The following is a 15,916-nucleotide window of genomic DNA, read 5'->3' as shown; positions in this document are numbered from 1 at the left end:
TTGTGGTACATTTCCTGTTGAATGTGGTCAAACATGCTTTTATCTTTCTTTTTAGCTGCATCAACCTCCGGGGCATCATTCCAGGCCTGGCCCAAGGTGAAGGCAAGGGAAAGGGGTGAGCTAACCCTATGTGGACCTAGTGGAGGAATGTGGACCCAGGGGAGAAATGATGAATGGGATAATAATGAGTGGAAAGGGGGTTAATATAAGCGGATAAGGGAGCGGAACCACGCAACCAAAATCGAGGTTTCCTGTGAAATACCATCCCTAAAGCCAAATGGTCAATAAAAGAGATCCCATGGGACTAGAATCCAAGGTTGATATCCAAAAGGGCTCTAGGGGACAAGAGCACAGACCTAGCCCATTATTTTCGTCGAATCCCCCCATTGATCCATGCCCAAAAGTGTCCATGATAAGCAAACTACAATACTCAATTACCAAATGACAAGGCATACCTTTAGTGTTGAAGTTTCTAAGTCTACTTAGTTAGAAACCCTCCATGCACTTTATCTGATTTATTCCTACCTACTTGTTATGTTACTTGATGCAGGAGCATTCAGCCCAAGGAAAATCATTGTAAATAGTAGACATCGGGGGTCATGCATTTTAGGAAATAGTTTTCCTAAGTATCAAGTTAAGGCAGTAGTTAGGCCTTTAAGGGTGATTTAATTAGATAATGGGAGAATATGTAAATGCTCTCAAAAATAAATAAATGAGAACATGAGTGGTAGAAGTCAAATCCAACTCTTAAACAGTTCCATGATTCTAGGAACAAGAGAGAGCTTTTAGGCATTAAATGGGAAGCTGATAAGAAGACTTTTCTGTTTTAAAACAAAGGAAAAGATGGAATGGATAAAGTCTCAAGGAGACTTATCTGCCACATATGTATGCATGCAAAGAGCTTTAGGGCTTTTGTTAGAGGGGTGATCGGATCCTCCAATGATCCAATCCAATGAATTCTTATAAATAAGTGAACCTACGTGTTCAATAGGAGGAGGCCACTAATAGGAAATCAGGCCTCTGTGTGTGTGTGTGTGCAAGACCGAAGAGTCTCGAATGTAATCATTGCTTTTTATATTAATATAGGCAGAGTTATTTCCTGACTGTGTCAGAATATTAAAGTATTCCATGTATGAGTTTACTATGAATTTGTAGGTTCTGCAACAGGTTGCAGGCAGAATTTTGAAGGACGCAGAGGGATGGATTGATTCAGAGGAATCACAATGGATTTTGAATCCAAGTGAAGAGACAGAGGAAGCTCTGGAGGAATGGCGTAGCAAGGATGCGCTTAAGAGTTAAGCTCAGAGAAGCTGATCCGTGGAAGGTGGAGTTCTGAAGAACAAGCAGAGAAAGAGAAGCACGATTCAAAAGAATCGAAAGGGGCCATTGAGTCCAATTGGAGCATCAGAGCGGAGCTCTGAAGAGAAGGAGTGAAGTTAAGCCCTAGTGAGAATGAGTTGAGCAGTAGAAGAGTGGAAAGTAGAACCTTTGAAGAAGCCGAACTACAAAGAAGAAACTGAAGAAAACGCGGAAAAACTAAGTACAGAGAGTCGAGTGGAAAAGTGAAGGATGGACGCTCAGCAACCGTTGGATCATTAAGATCAACGGCTAAGATTAAATCACAGCGGCGAAAAGCCTTTTAAAGTCTTCGGAGTGAGTCATTGAGTTATAGCGATGAGCGATTGCCGATGAAATGAGGACCGTCGGATCAAGATCCAGATCGACGGTCCAGATCTAATCGCAAATCGCATATCGGAGCCGGCAAAGGACTGGCGACAGTGGATTAAGCAAGGGCCGATCGCCGATAGCGATAAAGCGAATCGGAGGTATCGGGATATCGGAATCGGCGTATGGAGAAGACTTGCGATAATACAAAGGGCCGATGGGTAGCAGACCTAACACATTTATAGACGCGGGTTCAATGGATTTGAAGTCCAATATATATGTTTTGGGGTGTTTTCCTTTGTAAACAGGATAGCGAAGAATAAAGCGCCGATAGTGTATTTCCCGGGTTTGTAGGGAAATCGCATATCGGGAAATGGAAGGCATATATATATGTATGGCCGTGGAATATAGCCGATAGCGATTGTGATGAGGTTTAGCCTCGAAATCTGCGTCGAAGCCGTATGTAAAGCGGAAAAGAGTATATTTGCATAAGTTTCCTTTGTAAAGGTATTTACGCATATAGAATGGTTTTATGTGTTAAATATGTATTAGCCAAAGGTTGAGAGGACTAATTATATATATATGTCTAACGATGGAGGGATATGAAGAAAAGGCTTCGTTAAGTCTCATATGAAGGTTATAAGAGCGGATAGAGTTCTGATAGGAGATAATGGCGAGGTGATTGGGTTCTGATTCAAAGGAACTGGTGGTGAAGGGCCTTAACCATAAATAAATATGAAGTTTGACTCCTTTGTGAGTCTATTGCCTGGGACAATTGTGTTAGGCACTCTTATGAAATCTGTGGGTATGGGTGCAGGTGTAGCCCTACACCATTACTTAACAAGTTATTTACAATGTAAATACTGAAAATAAACATTAGTGCATGCTCAACATATTACAGATCAACAACTGAAGGAAACAGAAACAATCACACCATATGACACCATTATTTTTGGACCAATGTCCTCAGAAAAACCCAATGTGGGAAAGTCAGTGCAGCTATCTGAGGGTTTTCTTATTAAGCAATATCATAGTACAATCTGGGTGCCGAAACTGGTCTACCCAACAGAGAATTTCCTTTGCAGTAATACCTCTCAATTTGAGACAAATCTCCTAGCTGAAACCCCGGAGAATCCTTCCAGTAGCTCCTCAGCACCCATCCGCCCCAGAAACCCCAACGTCTTCCTTCTCTGGACTGCGTCAACCTCTCTCTGCCCAGCGCTGGCCCTGCGTCAGCCTTAGGAGGCCCTGCATCAGCCTTCTGCGTCAGCAATGCTGGCCTCTTTGAGGCTCTGCGCAGCTCCCGGCTGCCTCTGCATGAGCCCTGGCTGGCTCTACGTCACTCTCTTCGGCTGCTATGCTGCTCTCCTGGCACTATCTCTGCCCCTTTGTCTCTCTGTAATCAATGCCCCTTAGCTGCAACTCCCGATCACTAATTCTATCTCTCTTAGCAAATCCTGATCTAGAGAATAGAATCACTGATCACTCTGGTGTATTCTCCAAGTGACCCTCAAGCCTCCTCTTATACTTTTCTTGTTGACATATCAACAGCCGAGATTAAATACCTCATCAACGGCTAAGATTAGATCTGGCTTGATCCATGTCTTTTGGACCATTCTAACACAGTTTCATATTAATACACATTAATATTTTATTTTCCCTAAGTTTAGACTTAGGGACTGCATTAAAAATATTAATTATTTTAATATCTCCTGGGCTGTTTAGAATCTGCCCAAACCCTTTCTGGGTATTGGAGATCTCATGTGCCCCAACCTCTCCCCCAAATTTCGTGGCTAGTGCACATCTGATGCTACCCCAAATCAACACTCCCTCTTAGCGAAGAGTGTGCTTTAGTAATACTCCTCACTGAGTATCACCTTGATCATCCAGCATCGGTCCCTATGTTGATGCTAGGCCTGTTGCCCACCATCCTCTGCACTATTGTATCTTGTACTGTTGCCCATGGTTCTACCACTGCCACTGCTGCATCTGTATGACAACTCCCTCTGTATTCGCGTTGTTGTTGGTCCTTTCTCTCAGCACTGCATCCACAATACACCTCCTCTCATCATGTTGCATCGTACTACCCACTACTGCACTGCAACTCAGTTACTGAGAAGTAAGTAACTGATCTCCCAATCTGACGTCTCTGTTGGGCTAGAGACCCTCCTAATGCTGAAGCTCCCTCTGTCGCTGACAAGTGCTCCCTCTCTGACCTCTGCGTTGCTGCAACAACTCCCTGCATCTCGCACCGTTACACACCTCTTTGTGCAATCCTACACTGGTACAACACTCATATGCTTCTCACACTGCTGCAACTTGCTAGCCTCGCGTTGTCTCAGGACTCCTGCACTGTAGCTTGCTCTTCTGCTCCATCCGCATCCATCTCTACCCGACTCAGCCAATCCTGATACTCCTCTTTGGGGCTCCCATATCAAGGTCTAATCCAAGAGGCTGGGTTACCTCGAGGATCCTGCCCCTCATCGCCTGTAGTCCGCCTAACTACAGCTCGATGTCTCCCCACTTCCACTCAAGTGGCGCATGTGCACTCATGGCACAGTCATCGTTTGTCAAAACTTCCTTCTTTGCCCATGTTGGTGCTGCCTTAGTCTTGGAAGACTCCCCCTTACTCTTCTTCCTTGGACACTAAGTCACATAATGACCTAGCTCCCCACAGTGGAAGCACTTGATCTTGGATAGATCCTTCTTCTTCCGCTTTTCCTGCTTTCCCTCAAATGCCAGGGCAACATCTTCCTCCTCCTGCTTGACTTTGATCCCCTTACTGCTACTACCCGTCTTCGACTTCCGTCTGATCTCTTCATGGCGAAGTGCCGCCCACATCTCATCCCAAGGTGGAAGTGTCCCTCTGCCCAGTATACTCTAGACACATACCTCCAAGTCTTCTAACACTGCATTCAGGGTCGTCCTCACCATCAACTCCTGATCAGACGTGACTTCTATAGCAGTCAACTGATCTCGAATCTCGTTCAGTCCTCCGAGGAAGGTGTCGATCGGTTCTCCCTTCTTCCTCTGATACGACCTCAACTGATTCTCAAGTAACATTCTTCTCTGCACATAAGTATGCTCGTACAATTTCTTAAGGGCTTCCCACATCTCATATATCGTTTCCTTCTCGACAATGTGTGGTACTACATGGTCCTTGACCCCCTCAAGAATGATGCTCTTGGCCCTCGCCATTGCCTCCTCGTACTTGTCGTTATCATTAGGGTCGACTAGGATAGCTATAACCTTTAAGGCGAAGTTCTTGACACGATTTCTGTCAAGTACGGATAAGATTCTGGCCTTCCAAACTACGAAGTTCGACACTCCGTCCAGTCTGTCCTGGTCTCTTACTCCGTGTAGTGCCATGATGCTCTTCTACTTCCCTCCTAGAAGTTCTCTGTTCGACTCCTCCGAGTCTCTACTTCCCGTCTAGAAGTTCTCTTCTGGACTCCCTTTGAGTCCCGATTTTCCTCCTGGAAATTATTCTGCCACTGTCGAGATGTCCCCTACTCTGATCGTCTTGTGCCACTGCACCACTGATCTAGGTTCCTCGGCTAGAAACCCTCCATAGCAACTCCCTCCTCTTGGCCTTGCTCTATCAGGTACTGTTCTGACTACAGTACCTCACCAGCCCCACTCTGCAATATTCCCACAGCCTTCTAAACCCGAATAACCTGAAGGTGAGAGCTCTTAGGCTTTGCACAATCTCGGCAACAGCAACCCGGCCTCCTCAGCCAACTGTGTCAGGCCTCCCAGCTTCTACGTGGCTCTGCGTGAGGCTCCCTTTGCCTTCCTTAACCTCTGCGCTGCCTCTACCCGGCTCACCCTTGATGACACAGGCACTGTGTCGCCCTTCCCTTGTTGCTGCTCTGCTAGAAACAGCTTTTGTCACCTCGGGACAGCTATTTTTTGCTGCTACTGCTCCGCTCGGTTGATGTCCTCAGTCCTCCTGTGATCTGCAATCACGCTCTGATACCATGTTGAAGTTTCTAAGTCTACTTAGTTAGAAACCCTCCATGCACTTTATTTGATTTATTCCTACCTACTTGTTATGTTACTTAACAAGTTATTTACAATGTAAATACTGAAAATAAACACTAGTGCATGCTCAACATATTACAGATCAAGAACTGAAGGAAACATAAACAATCACACCATATGACACCATTATTTTTGGACCAATGTCCTTCGAAAAACCCAATGTGGGAAAACTAGTGCAGCGATCTCAAGGTTTTCTTATTAAGCAATATCAAAGTACAATTTGGGTGCTGAAACTGGCCTACCCAACAGAGAATTTCCTTTGCAGTAATACCTCTCAGTTTGAGACAAATCTCCTAGCTGAAACCCCGGATAATCCTTTCGACATCTCCTCAACACCAATCTGCCCCAGAAACTCCAGCGTCTTCCTTCTTTGGACTGTGTCAGCCTCTCTTTGCCCAGCACTAGCCCTGCGTCACCCCGCATGGGTCTGCATCAGCCTCAGGAGGCCCTGCGTCAGCCTTCTGGCCCTCTGCATCAGCAACGCTGGCCTCTCTAAGGGTCTGCGCAACTCCCAGTTGCCTCTGTGTGGCCCTGCGTGAGCCCTGGCTGGCTCTGCGTCACTCTCTTCGACTACTATGTTGCTCTCCCGGCACTATCTCTGCCTCTCTGTCTCTTTGTACTCAATGCCCCTCAGTTGCAACTCTCGATCACTAATTCTATCTCTCTTAGCAAACCCCGCTCTAGAGAATAAAATGATTGATCACTCTGGTGTATTCTCCGAGTGACCCTCAAGCCTCCTCTTATACTTTTCTCGTTGACATATCAACGACCGAGATTAAGTACCTAATCAATGGCTAAGATTAGATCTGGCTTGATCCATGTCTTTTGGACCATTCTAACACAGTTTCATATTAATACACATTAATATTTTATTTTCCTTAAGTTTAGACTTAAGGACTCCATTAAAAATATTAATTATTTTAATATCTCCTGAACTGTTTAGAATCTGCCCAAACACTTTCTGGGTATTGGAGATCTCATGTGCCCCAACCTCTCCACCAAATTTCGTGGCTAGAGCACATCCGATGCTACCCCAAATCAACATTTAGGTTCGAGAGGCCCACCTTCAAACATACGATCATGGCAGATACGCGAGGGACCACATGGTTGGCTCAGGTGACAGAGAAATGGCACAATGAGCTAGATGGTGGCTACGAGGGGCTGTTGGCTGCTGGCTAAGGACCATCTTGGAGAAAAAAATTCTCCTAGGGATTTCACCCACAAAATGGTGGGTAACAGTGACCAAACTCACCACATCTGAAGCACTTAATCTTCTACATATCTATCTTTTCCTTTTCTCCTCCCTGTGAGCCTTTGTCCTGATTGGGACCTTTCTTTTCCTTCCCCTTTTGATGCAAAGGCTACATTCTCCTCTTCCTTCACACCATTTCGTCCTTTGCTACTGCTGCCACTAATATTGCTCTCAACTAGAGCAAGCCTCATCTCCTCTTGTGTAAAACTGGCCCATAATCAATCCCAACCTGGTAGATTATCTTGTCCAGTAATACATTGGACGAAGGTAACCCACTCCAGGCTAAAACCATTAGGTTTGTACGCACTAGCTCACTCTCTTGAGGTGCTTCCCCAACTGTAGCAAGCTTGTCTCAGACATTCTAAATCCTGGTGAGATAAGGAGTGACCCCTTCACCCTTATGCATCTTGGTGGTCCTCAAATTCTCTTTCAAGAACATCTTCTGGTTCTCGGAAGGATTCTGGAAAAGCGTAGCAACTGCATCCCACATTTCTTTGGTTGTATTCTTGGCTGCTAAGTGTGTGATTATATGATCCCGAACTCCATCAAGGATCAACCGCTTCACCTTGGCCATCTCCTTATTGTAGTTCTCTAGTTGTTGTGGGTTTGTAGGTACGGCTACAACTCTCTCTGCGTACATCTTCAGACCATGCTCATCTAGCAGGAAAGGTATTCTAGCTTTCCAAATACAATAATTTGAGGCTCCATCTATCCTATCCTGATCTCGAAGTCCTGCTGAGGCTATTTCTGCAAAACTCACAACTGGGAAAATAAACAAGAATCTCCCCCTTTCCTACTCGATTTCCTGCTCAACTACACGCACTCCCTCTTGGAACGTGCAATTCTGCTTGTTGTTGCTGCCTTCAGCTACTGTAAATCACGGATTTCCTCCAGAGAAATGAATCTGGAAACCCTCTCGGAAAATCCCTCTATGTGTGTTTTCTCTTCCACCTGGCGCTGATTTTGCTACTGCAAAAACAATTGTGCCTAGATCTGCTCAACGAACTGACTAATTTGCTCACTGAAATTGCTTCCCGGAAACACCACTACTTACTAGAACTGCTACTGAGCTATTCGATCTCTCCCAGCACCACAACTAGAAATCAAACCCCTATCCAACAATTCAAACTGCCTAGCTGGCCCTCTACGCAGATCTGGAAATTGTGCTGCAGAAATCCCTATAAACCTTCACAAATTTCCTCCTTGCTTCTGAGCTACTGATCTGTCCTCAAACTCGCTATGATACCATGTGAAATTTCCTTAAATTGCAGCAACTAGAAATTTATTCTTCTAACTAATTAATTATGCAGTTTATTTGGTACAACAACAATGAATAAATCACACTACAAATTTTCACAAATAAAATACGTTGCGGAAATAAACCGAAAAATGAGAAAATGATAGCACACACACAATAAAATTGACACTATTATTTTTGGACAAATGTCTCCGAAAAGCCCCAATGTGGGAAAACCAGTGAAGCAGATGAGGGTTTTATTTTTATTATGCAACAGTGAAATTTTTTAGTATAATCTGGATGCCAAACTAGCAATCCTCAGCAATTAATCTGGCCAAAATTATTAAGGAAATTTTTTCCTTCTCCACAAGCAATCCTACAACCAATTGTTGCTTATAATCTGGCCCCGAAATATCCCTGCACAGGCCTCTGCATTGCCTTTGCGCAACCTGTAACTCGCATTGTCTGGAACTGCCTTTGAATCAGACGTCCTTCCTATTGTTGTTGCTGGAAGTTATCCTCTGACCCTCTAGAAAATTATCCCAGCCTATGGCACCTAAATCAACCTCCTCCTCAGCCAAATTGAATTTCCCTCTGAAGCTACCTGCGTAGTCCCTATGCAACCTCTAGTGGAATAACTCAGCCTCTTTTTGTTGCCTCTCCGGAACTAGAAACTCCTTTGGAATCACTATCTATGCTCCCTCTCTATCTCTACGTCCTTTCTGGCCCGAATTCTTCTTCCCTGTTCAACCTCTGTAGCTGAATAGCTCGATCTACCAAGGAATTCGACCTCTCCGATGTGTCCTCCATCTACCCATCGAGTTGCTCTTATAATCTCTCGTTGGTGAACAAACGGCCATGATTAGATCCCCATCAACGGCTAAGAACATCTCCAACTCGATCCACATGAGTTTCTAGATAATTCTCACCTTTCTCGATTAATTGTTGTTAATTAATCACTTTTCCTTAGTTAGCCTTAGGAAATATTTGATTATTGATCAAAACTTAATTGGGCCATCTCTAGGTGTTTTCTCCTGAAAGTTTTTCTAGGTTTTGGAGATCTTGTGTTTCTTAGCCTCTCTAACCAAATTCGAGACTAGAACACCTGTCTGATGCTACAAAAAATAACAATCTGCAAATGTAATGCCTTTGAGAGTCTTGCATCAATTAGAAATTGATATCACCAGGGAGTGTAAAAATTTAGGTGGCTTCAATTCAAAATCTATGCCCATATATGGCCTTATAAAAGATGTTAAGATATCCTTGGCAGCCAACAAAGATATATCAATATTGATGGATATTGTAGTTATAGATGTGCCCAATGCCTAGGGAATGTTATTATCAAGAAAATGGTTTGCCTCAATTGGGGGACAATTACAAATGGACCTGTCATATGCAACTATACCTACCATTGATGGAACACCATTTGTCTTGTACAGGGAACCACAAATGCCTGATCACGTAGAAGATATGGAGCCCTTCCCTTTCCCCAGGCCCATTGAAAAGCCAACGGTTGCCAAAAATCATAAGGCTGTAGGTCAAAATCAATCCAAAGGGTCTCCAAAGTTGAAAGAAACTAATCCTACCCAAAACGTCGGTCATATCAAAAACAACAAGAAGAAATAGACGTTTCAAAGGAAACAGTGGGTCCAGAAACCAAAAAGAGAAAACCAAGTAGGTGATCTTGTTTTGGTGGATAAGGACCCTATCCCCATTAGAATCCAGGGCAAAGTAGGGGTTGGATACTTTTACATTTTTATACTTGATGGTGCACTCTCGGTAACGGGAAATTGCCTCACTTTGTTCGATAAAAAATAATTTAATTAATTATGCATGTAGTTAATCGCATTACATATTGTGTGAGCATTCTAAATCTCGCATTTTAGTTAGATTTTATTTTCAGTATAGATTTTTATTGTCATCATATAAAACAGGATGATAACCAACACCTAGTGCACATGCTCCCAAACAAGTTGACTTGGATGTGCAAGTAACACGTCTATGAGCCCAGGGATTGTTGGAGTTCTCATGAACTCCCTGTTTGAACATGTGGATCATGCACTCTACGGTGAGCTCATATCCCAGACTTGGAGCCAAATGTTACTCCCAAAATGGGTAACCCCATAGGAGGAAAATTTTCTCCTACATTTGATAACCAGTCGAACAACCTGGCAACCAACAACCCCTGATATTCACTATTTGATGATGATATGCCATGTGCTTCCGCCATCTGCTGATTGGAAGGAGGTATGCTGTCGCAACTTGCCACTCCAGAAAGTTGTGCAAAATATTTACATTTCAAATGAAATTTACAAGAGAACACTAGAGATACTTCGACAATAAGTCCTATTTTATGGCTCCATTTTCCCTGAACCTGATTTCTGTCTGAAATATTATGTGGAAATATAGTAATGGTATTCTGATGTAAATATCAGTGGTGTTCAGATTTTCAAAAGTTAGAAAGCTTGAACCTGTCATTTATTTTGAGTATTTGACAGTGTCTTGTGAAGGCCATCGAAATTGACAGCACTTAAATCTCTAGATCTGGGCACGGGACAAGTTACAGACGCTTGACTTGCTGCTCTTATAAGAAAATATTTTAAGTTTGTTGAAGGATGCTCTTTGAGTGTAATTAGTACGATAGTAACAAAACAAAATCGATAAAGTTTTAACAAAACCTGTTAACATCATTAACATGCCAGTTATTTGCACAGCAAAGACTAACTTAAAGTTTTGCCAAAAGAATTGTTTCAAACGCTTGTGTTCTTCTTTAGAGGAGGCTCTATAATAAACTCAATTCATACTTTTTTAACTGCAGAACCTGTAATTCCAAAGGAAAGATTACAAGCATATGCAATTTTATAGAAAAAAGATCTTCATCAACTTGATTCTCACACTCACTTTGACTGCAAAAGTGTACCTGAGTACGCAACCCAATATGTGTGGCTGGGTTCATGTCTCTGGTTGGGTGTGTTCAAGAACTTTGTATGTTGTAACAGGACGCATCATCAGAATAGGGTGTAAGTTCCAGTATAGTTGGGTCCACAGACTTATACACTGGCTGAGGAACTTCACTTATTGAATTTGAGCTGGTGAAGCTGGGGGCTCAAATATAGTTCCATGCTTATTAGGCGGGTTCCATGAGGACACATCCTCATACTTCCCATGCTCTCTGAGCAAGGGGAGCTTCATCAGGGACGTCCCTTACCATCCCCAGTATGGAGGGGATGGCAGGGGACATCATGGGAGCCAGCCTTTGCTGAAACAGGACACCCCTGGTACTTGGGGTGACATGCCCGGGTAGCAAAGACATCCAGGATTACCCAATGCCATGGTGTACTCCTGGTAAAAACATATATGACAACAAACCGTAAATTTTAATTTCTTTTTCCTGCTGAAAAAGAGAAAGCATGTGTGCCTATCTTCCACTCTGGTAGTTGTGCTGAAATAGTTCCCAGACTATATATGTAAGCTGCATTGATAATTTGGCAGAGCATCTGATTCGATTTTGTGAATGCCTAGTCTCCAAGTGCCTTCTATTGTATGAGCATTGTCATATTCTTAAGTCCAGTGTTTTTTGTGTTTTGCTCAGTAATGTCATTGACAATTTGTTCCGTTTCTTAGAATGTTTTATTCTAACAATTACTTTGGCTAGTATCATGATTTGACAGTATCATCGTAAATTGCCTTTGTGATTCTTATGTGGTTTACAAGAATAATGTGCAGCCTTTATTTCCAGTAAACGCACACCTTCTAGAGAACATGAAATGAGGATTTGTTGGCAATGCACATCTCAGTGATATGCATATGAGCAGATGGGTATTGAGTGCCAGGATTTAATTGTGGAGATGTCTATGGTATGAATTGGATTGGGTTTTTTCTCCTGGAGCAGGAAAGGACTTTTGACAGTTGCAGATTCTGGGGTTCTTACTAGTAATTTTGGTTTAATTACACTCTTGAATAGCAAAATTTATGAATAAACTTCACAGTTTCCTGAATGTAGAAATGGGAGAAATGAGCATCACAAAAATTAGAGAGCGGCAGTTTACAAAGTTTATGAATGAACTTCAAATTCCGCTAAATTTAGGACATGTGAGAAACAAGCTTCAAAAAAATTAGACAAGGTCAATGACGTTGTTTGTGATATGTGATTAATAATTTCATATAAACATGTTATGATTTGGATTTTTTATAGTTATATTTCTTTGATCGTTTTTGTTCAGAATCCAGCTTAAAATTTAGAAGAATTGCTGGAATGGTAAATACCGATTGTTGAGATTTCACAATCCAGATGGAATATGAGTTATTAAAAACACTAAATCCATTTATGCGTCCTTAACCATGAAAAATGACAATTTCACCAAAAAGTATGTCACCAAATATTGATGATGATTACTGAAAAGAAAATTCCAAATCATCTAACATTTAAACTTTTCCTCTGATCCATCATCCCCTTAAATTTGGGACTCCACATGTCCCCAATAAGTGTACCGACGTCCCCAAAACGTGGTAGGCAGTTGCTTAGACACCCGCATTCTTGGGAGGTCTGCATCTGCTGCTTACAAATTCACATTAGCAAGCCACATTTCCTCCTGAGAACCCCGAGTAATTAACACACACTACAATTACTAACTTAACTAATGGCTGTAACGAACCTTTTGGCCACAAATTTCATTTCGGATCGCCAAAAAATGGGAGAAAAAGTAGACAGCAAACGATGAAGGTGGTCAAGGAATGGAATCCATTGAAGAATAAATATGCGTGTGGGGGTCTAGGACTTACAGAGAACAGAATCAAATACCAGAGGACTTTATATCATTATATTAACTATTTCAGATTTTTCCCGAGATTCAAAACTAATATTCGAGCCATTTCAATTTCTATTTTTTGCAAACTTCATGCATGACAGACTGCAAGCAAAGAAGCCCTTTATCTCGTTTTAAAACTATGAGAAAGAAATAGGGTGCCATGAAGTAGAAAAGGTTGACGAGCCAAGATCACTTACTGTGTATTACTCATGCTTCATCAACTCGTGGCTCCGAATCTGAAGACATAAATGACATAAAAGCTTCAGGATGAAGATGGCTTTTATGATACTGACGCTGACAGCACTGGTTATTCTGCAGCCCGAGAGTACTATTATAAGCCATGTTGTGCTTTGGTCCAGTAAATTCACCTCAGAATGCCATCTTGGAAGACCCACTTGTCCAAATGTTTCGTGGTTGGAGTGGATCAGGAGAAAACTTAATTAATTTGAAGATAAGATATTAAACCACCTTTCTCCATTCGCGAGCGTAATCTTGTAATAGTGATTCTTCAGAAATATAATGTTCGAACCCCTGCATTAAATTATGTTACCATGTTTGTTCCATATGAGGATTTTTATTGGCAGATGACAAAAAGCACTAAATGTGAGAAAATGATGGTTTCCATAAAATTTTAAGGGGAATGTAACTCATTTTGGAGTTTATAAGGTCTGAATTTGGAGAAAGTAGTGGCATGCCACCTTGTAAATTTAATTATTTTTTTTGAATTAAAGAAATCCGATGAAATCTTACCAAACAAGATATAATTTTTAGTTAATTTTGTTTTGAAAATAATATTTTAATGTTAAATTATAGTTTATTATTTTTAATTAAAAAAATCAGATTCTAATATTTAAAGTTAGAAGAAGTGGGGTATAGATACTTTAAATTTTATTAAAATTTTGGAATTATAGTAATGTAGGTTTCTTTTTATAAATTTAATTAAATAATCAGGAAGAAAAGGACTATTTCTCATAAATAAAGAAAGAAGTATAACCAGGACTTCTAAGAGCCAAAGAGCTAAAGTCTTTTATCTTTAATTAATTTCAATTCTAAAAATAATATTTTAAAATCAAATTAAATTATTATTTTTAAATAAAAAATTTAGATTCCAAGGTTTGAATTTGGGTTGAGTGAGGTATGCATATTTAATAAATTTCATTAAATTTTTGGAATTAGAGTAGGATATGTTTGTCTTTATAAACTCAATCAATTAGTTAGGAGAAGAAGATCCATCATCCCATAAACAAATAAGTCTTACCAAACAAAGTAATTGGAAGTTAAAGTTCTTGTTTTTTATTACTTTTTATCTTAAAAATAATATTTTAAAATTGAACTTTAGTTTATTATTTTTTAATTAAAAATTTTGAATTTCTCTCCAATTTGAATAATATTTTTTTTACATTGCAAAAAATATCAAGTCAATGTTTTAGTAAATATTTGTTTGTAGTGTATTAAATATTAATTTCTTGCACTACATTGTATTGTTGGCATATGTGAGCATAAGCAAATCTCTTTATACACTTTGAAAAAACAACTTTACTTTTTTTTTTAGCTTCAACCATCTTAGTTGTTTTCTCTTTGCCTTTTTTCCTAATCACTGGGCCCATGTCACAAAATCGGGTGTCTTCTCCTTAACTCTATCCTCCATCTCTAAGACATGAAATGAGGGCTTACTAGATCTTCTTTATTTATTGTTGATAATTTGAATGGAAACATTCTTGTATTTTCTTAAAAGATAATCAACTAGCGAATAAGTCACTAAATTATCACATGCATAGAGTACGTTCTCAAAATCCCGCTCTTTTCATTTTCTAGTGTTTGTCTAGTCTTTGCTAGTCAAAGGATGTGTCTTGGCCCTTCTCTTTTAGTTGGATATTTTTGTTGTCACAAGTTTAACTTAATTATTGTTTTGGGTAGCCATAACACTTGCATTCTAGTTACCATAGGCATTGTATATTCCAACACTTTTTTGTCGTGCCTAGTGTTGTCTTGAGTATGGGGGGAGGTTTAATAACATTGGTTTATAGGTATCGTATATTTTCATTGTTAGTGCTCCTCCATTATATTTTAGCTCCCATTAGTTCAACAATTAGAGTGAGCACTTCATAATACTCCTTTAGTTGCAAGGAAATATAGTCGTTTGTTTACTAAGGGTTCCACTATGATGCAGTTTGCAATAGTGCTACTATTGTGTGAAAGACTTCATCTCGATATGATCATCTTCAAGTCAATGAAAGCGTGGTAAGTTGATCTATAGATACTATAGTGTGTTGAACATGCATCTCAAATCCATAACTTTACAAGTTTTTCTCATTGTGTATTTTTTGTCACCTCTCTCCAAATGGCACTAGTCTATATGCACATGGTGATTCAGCACAAACAATGGATAGATGTCATTTGATTTGGATTTTAGCATTTATTAGGTGTCTCTATTTTAGATGGATCACCTTGATCTTTTAAACAAAGCCATATGACAACTACTACACTCTTGTGAGTCCACCTCTCCTGAACCCTTAAGCATTCCTTGGGACCCCTCTATACCAAGTTTCTTTAATACCTCCCAAAGCATAATTAGTCTTCCCCTATGTTAGTAATAAATAACATTTCTACTTATGATCTTGGGTTTGACAATTGTTATTTTCATACATCGTACAAAAATTCCAAATTAATTTGTCATTATTAAAACTTCAACATTTTTCCTTGGAAAATTTACATTTCAAAACCACTTGTATTTTAGATATTTCCTAGATTGTGAGTTTATTTTTTTAGTGGGATCAACATTCCCTATTTAGCAATGTGTATGTGGATGGCTCCTCTTCTTCAAAGATTAATGACCTTTATCAACATAATATTTCACATTTTCATTTGCAACATTAAATGTCATTGTCTCATAATGTGAAACCATTATAA

The 15,916-nt window shown here is 40.4% G+C and overlaps 1 protein-coding gene across 4 annotated transcripts in view; it reads right to left on the bottom strand.

Annotated features, from left to right (window-relative positions):
* The window catches only part of LOC149196840 (ent-kaurene synthase CPS/KS, chloroplastic-like), a 133,928-nt gene extending 120,380 nt beyond the window's left edge, over window positions 1-13,548 (bottom strand). For 2 of the 4 annotated variants that reach the window (XM_089405665.1, XM_089405666.1), the window contains exon 1: window positions 13,204-13,547. The gene's annotated coding sequence lies outside the window, so the exon portion shown is untranslated. Of the gene's footprint in view, window positions 1-13,203 lie in introns of all 4 variants that reach the window. The other 2 variants (XM_089405667.1, XM_089405664.1) reach the window with 2 other exon arrangements.
* Between the last annotated feature and the right edge of the window lie 2,368 nt (window positions 13,549-15,916).

This window comes from Pinus tabuliformis, chromosome 2_2 (assembly GCF_031772625.1).
Source record: "Pinus tabuliformis cultivar Carrire ecotype Pingquan chromosome 2_2, CPIR1, whole genome shotgun sequence".
NCBI lineage: Eukaryota > Viridiplantae > Streptophyta > Pinopsida > Pinales > Pinaceae > Pinus > Pinus tabuliformis.
The sequence above is the reverse complement of the archived record's forward strand: the minus strand, read 5'-3'. Positions and strand labels throughout refer to the sequence as shown.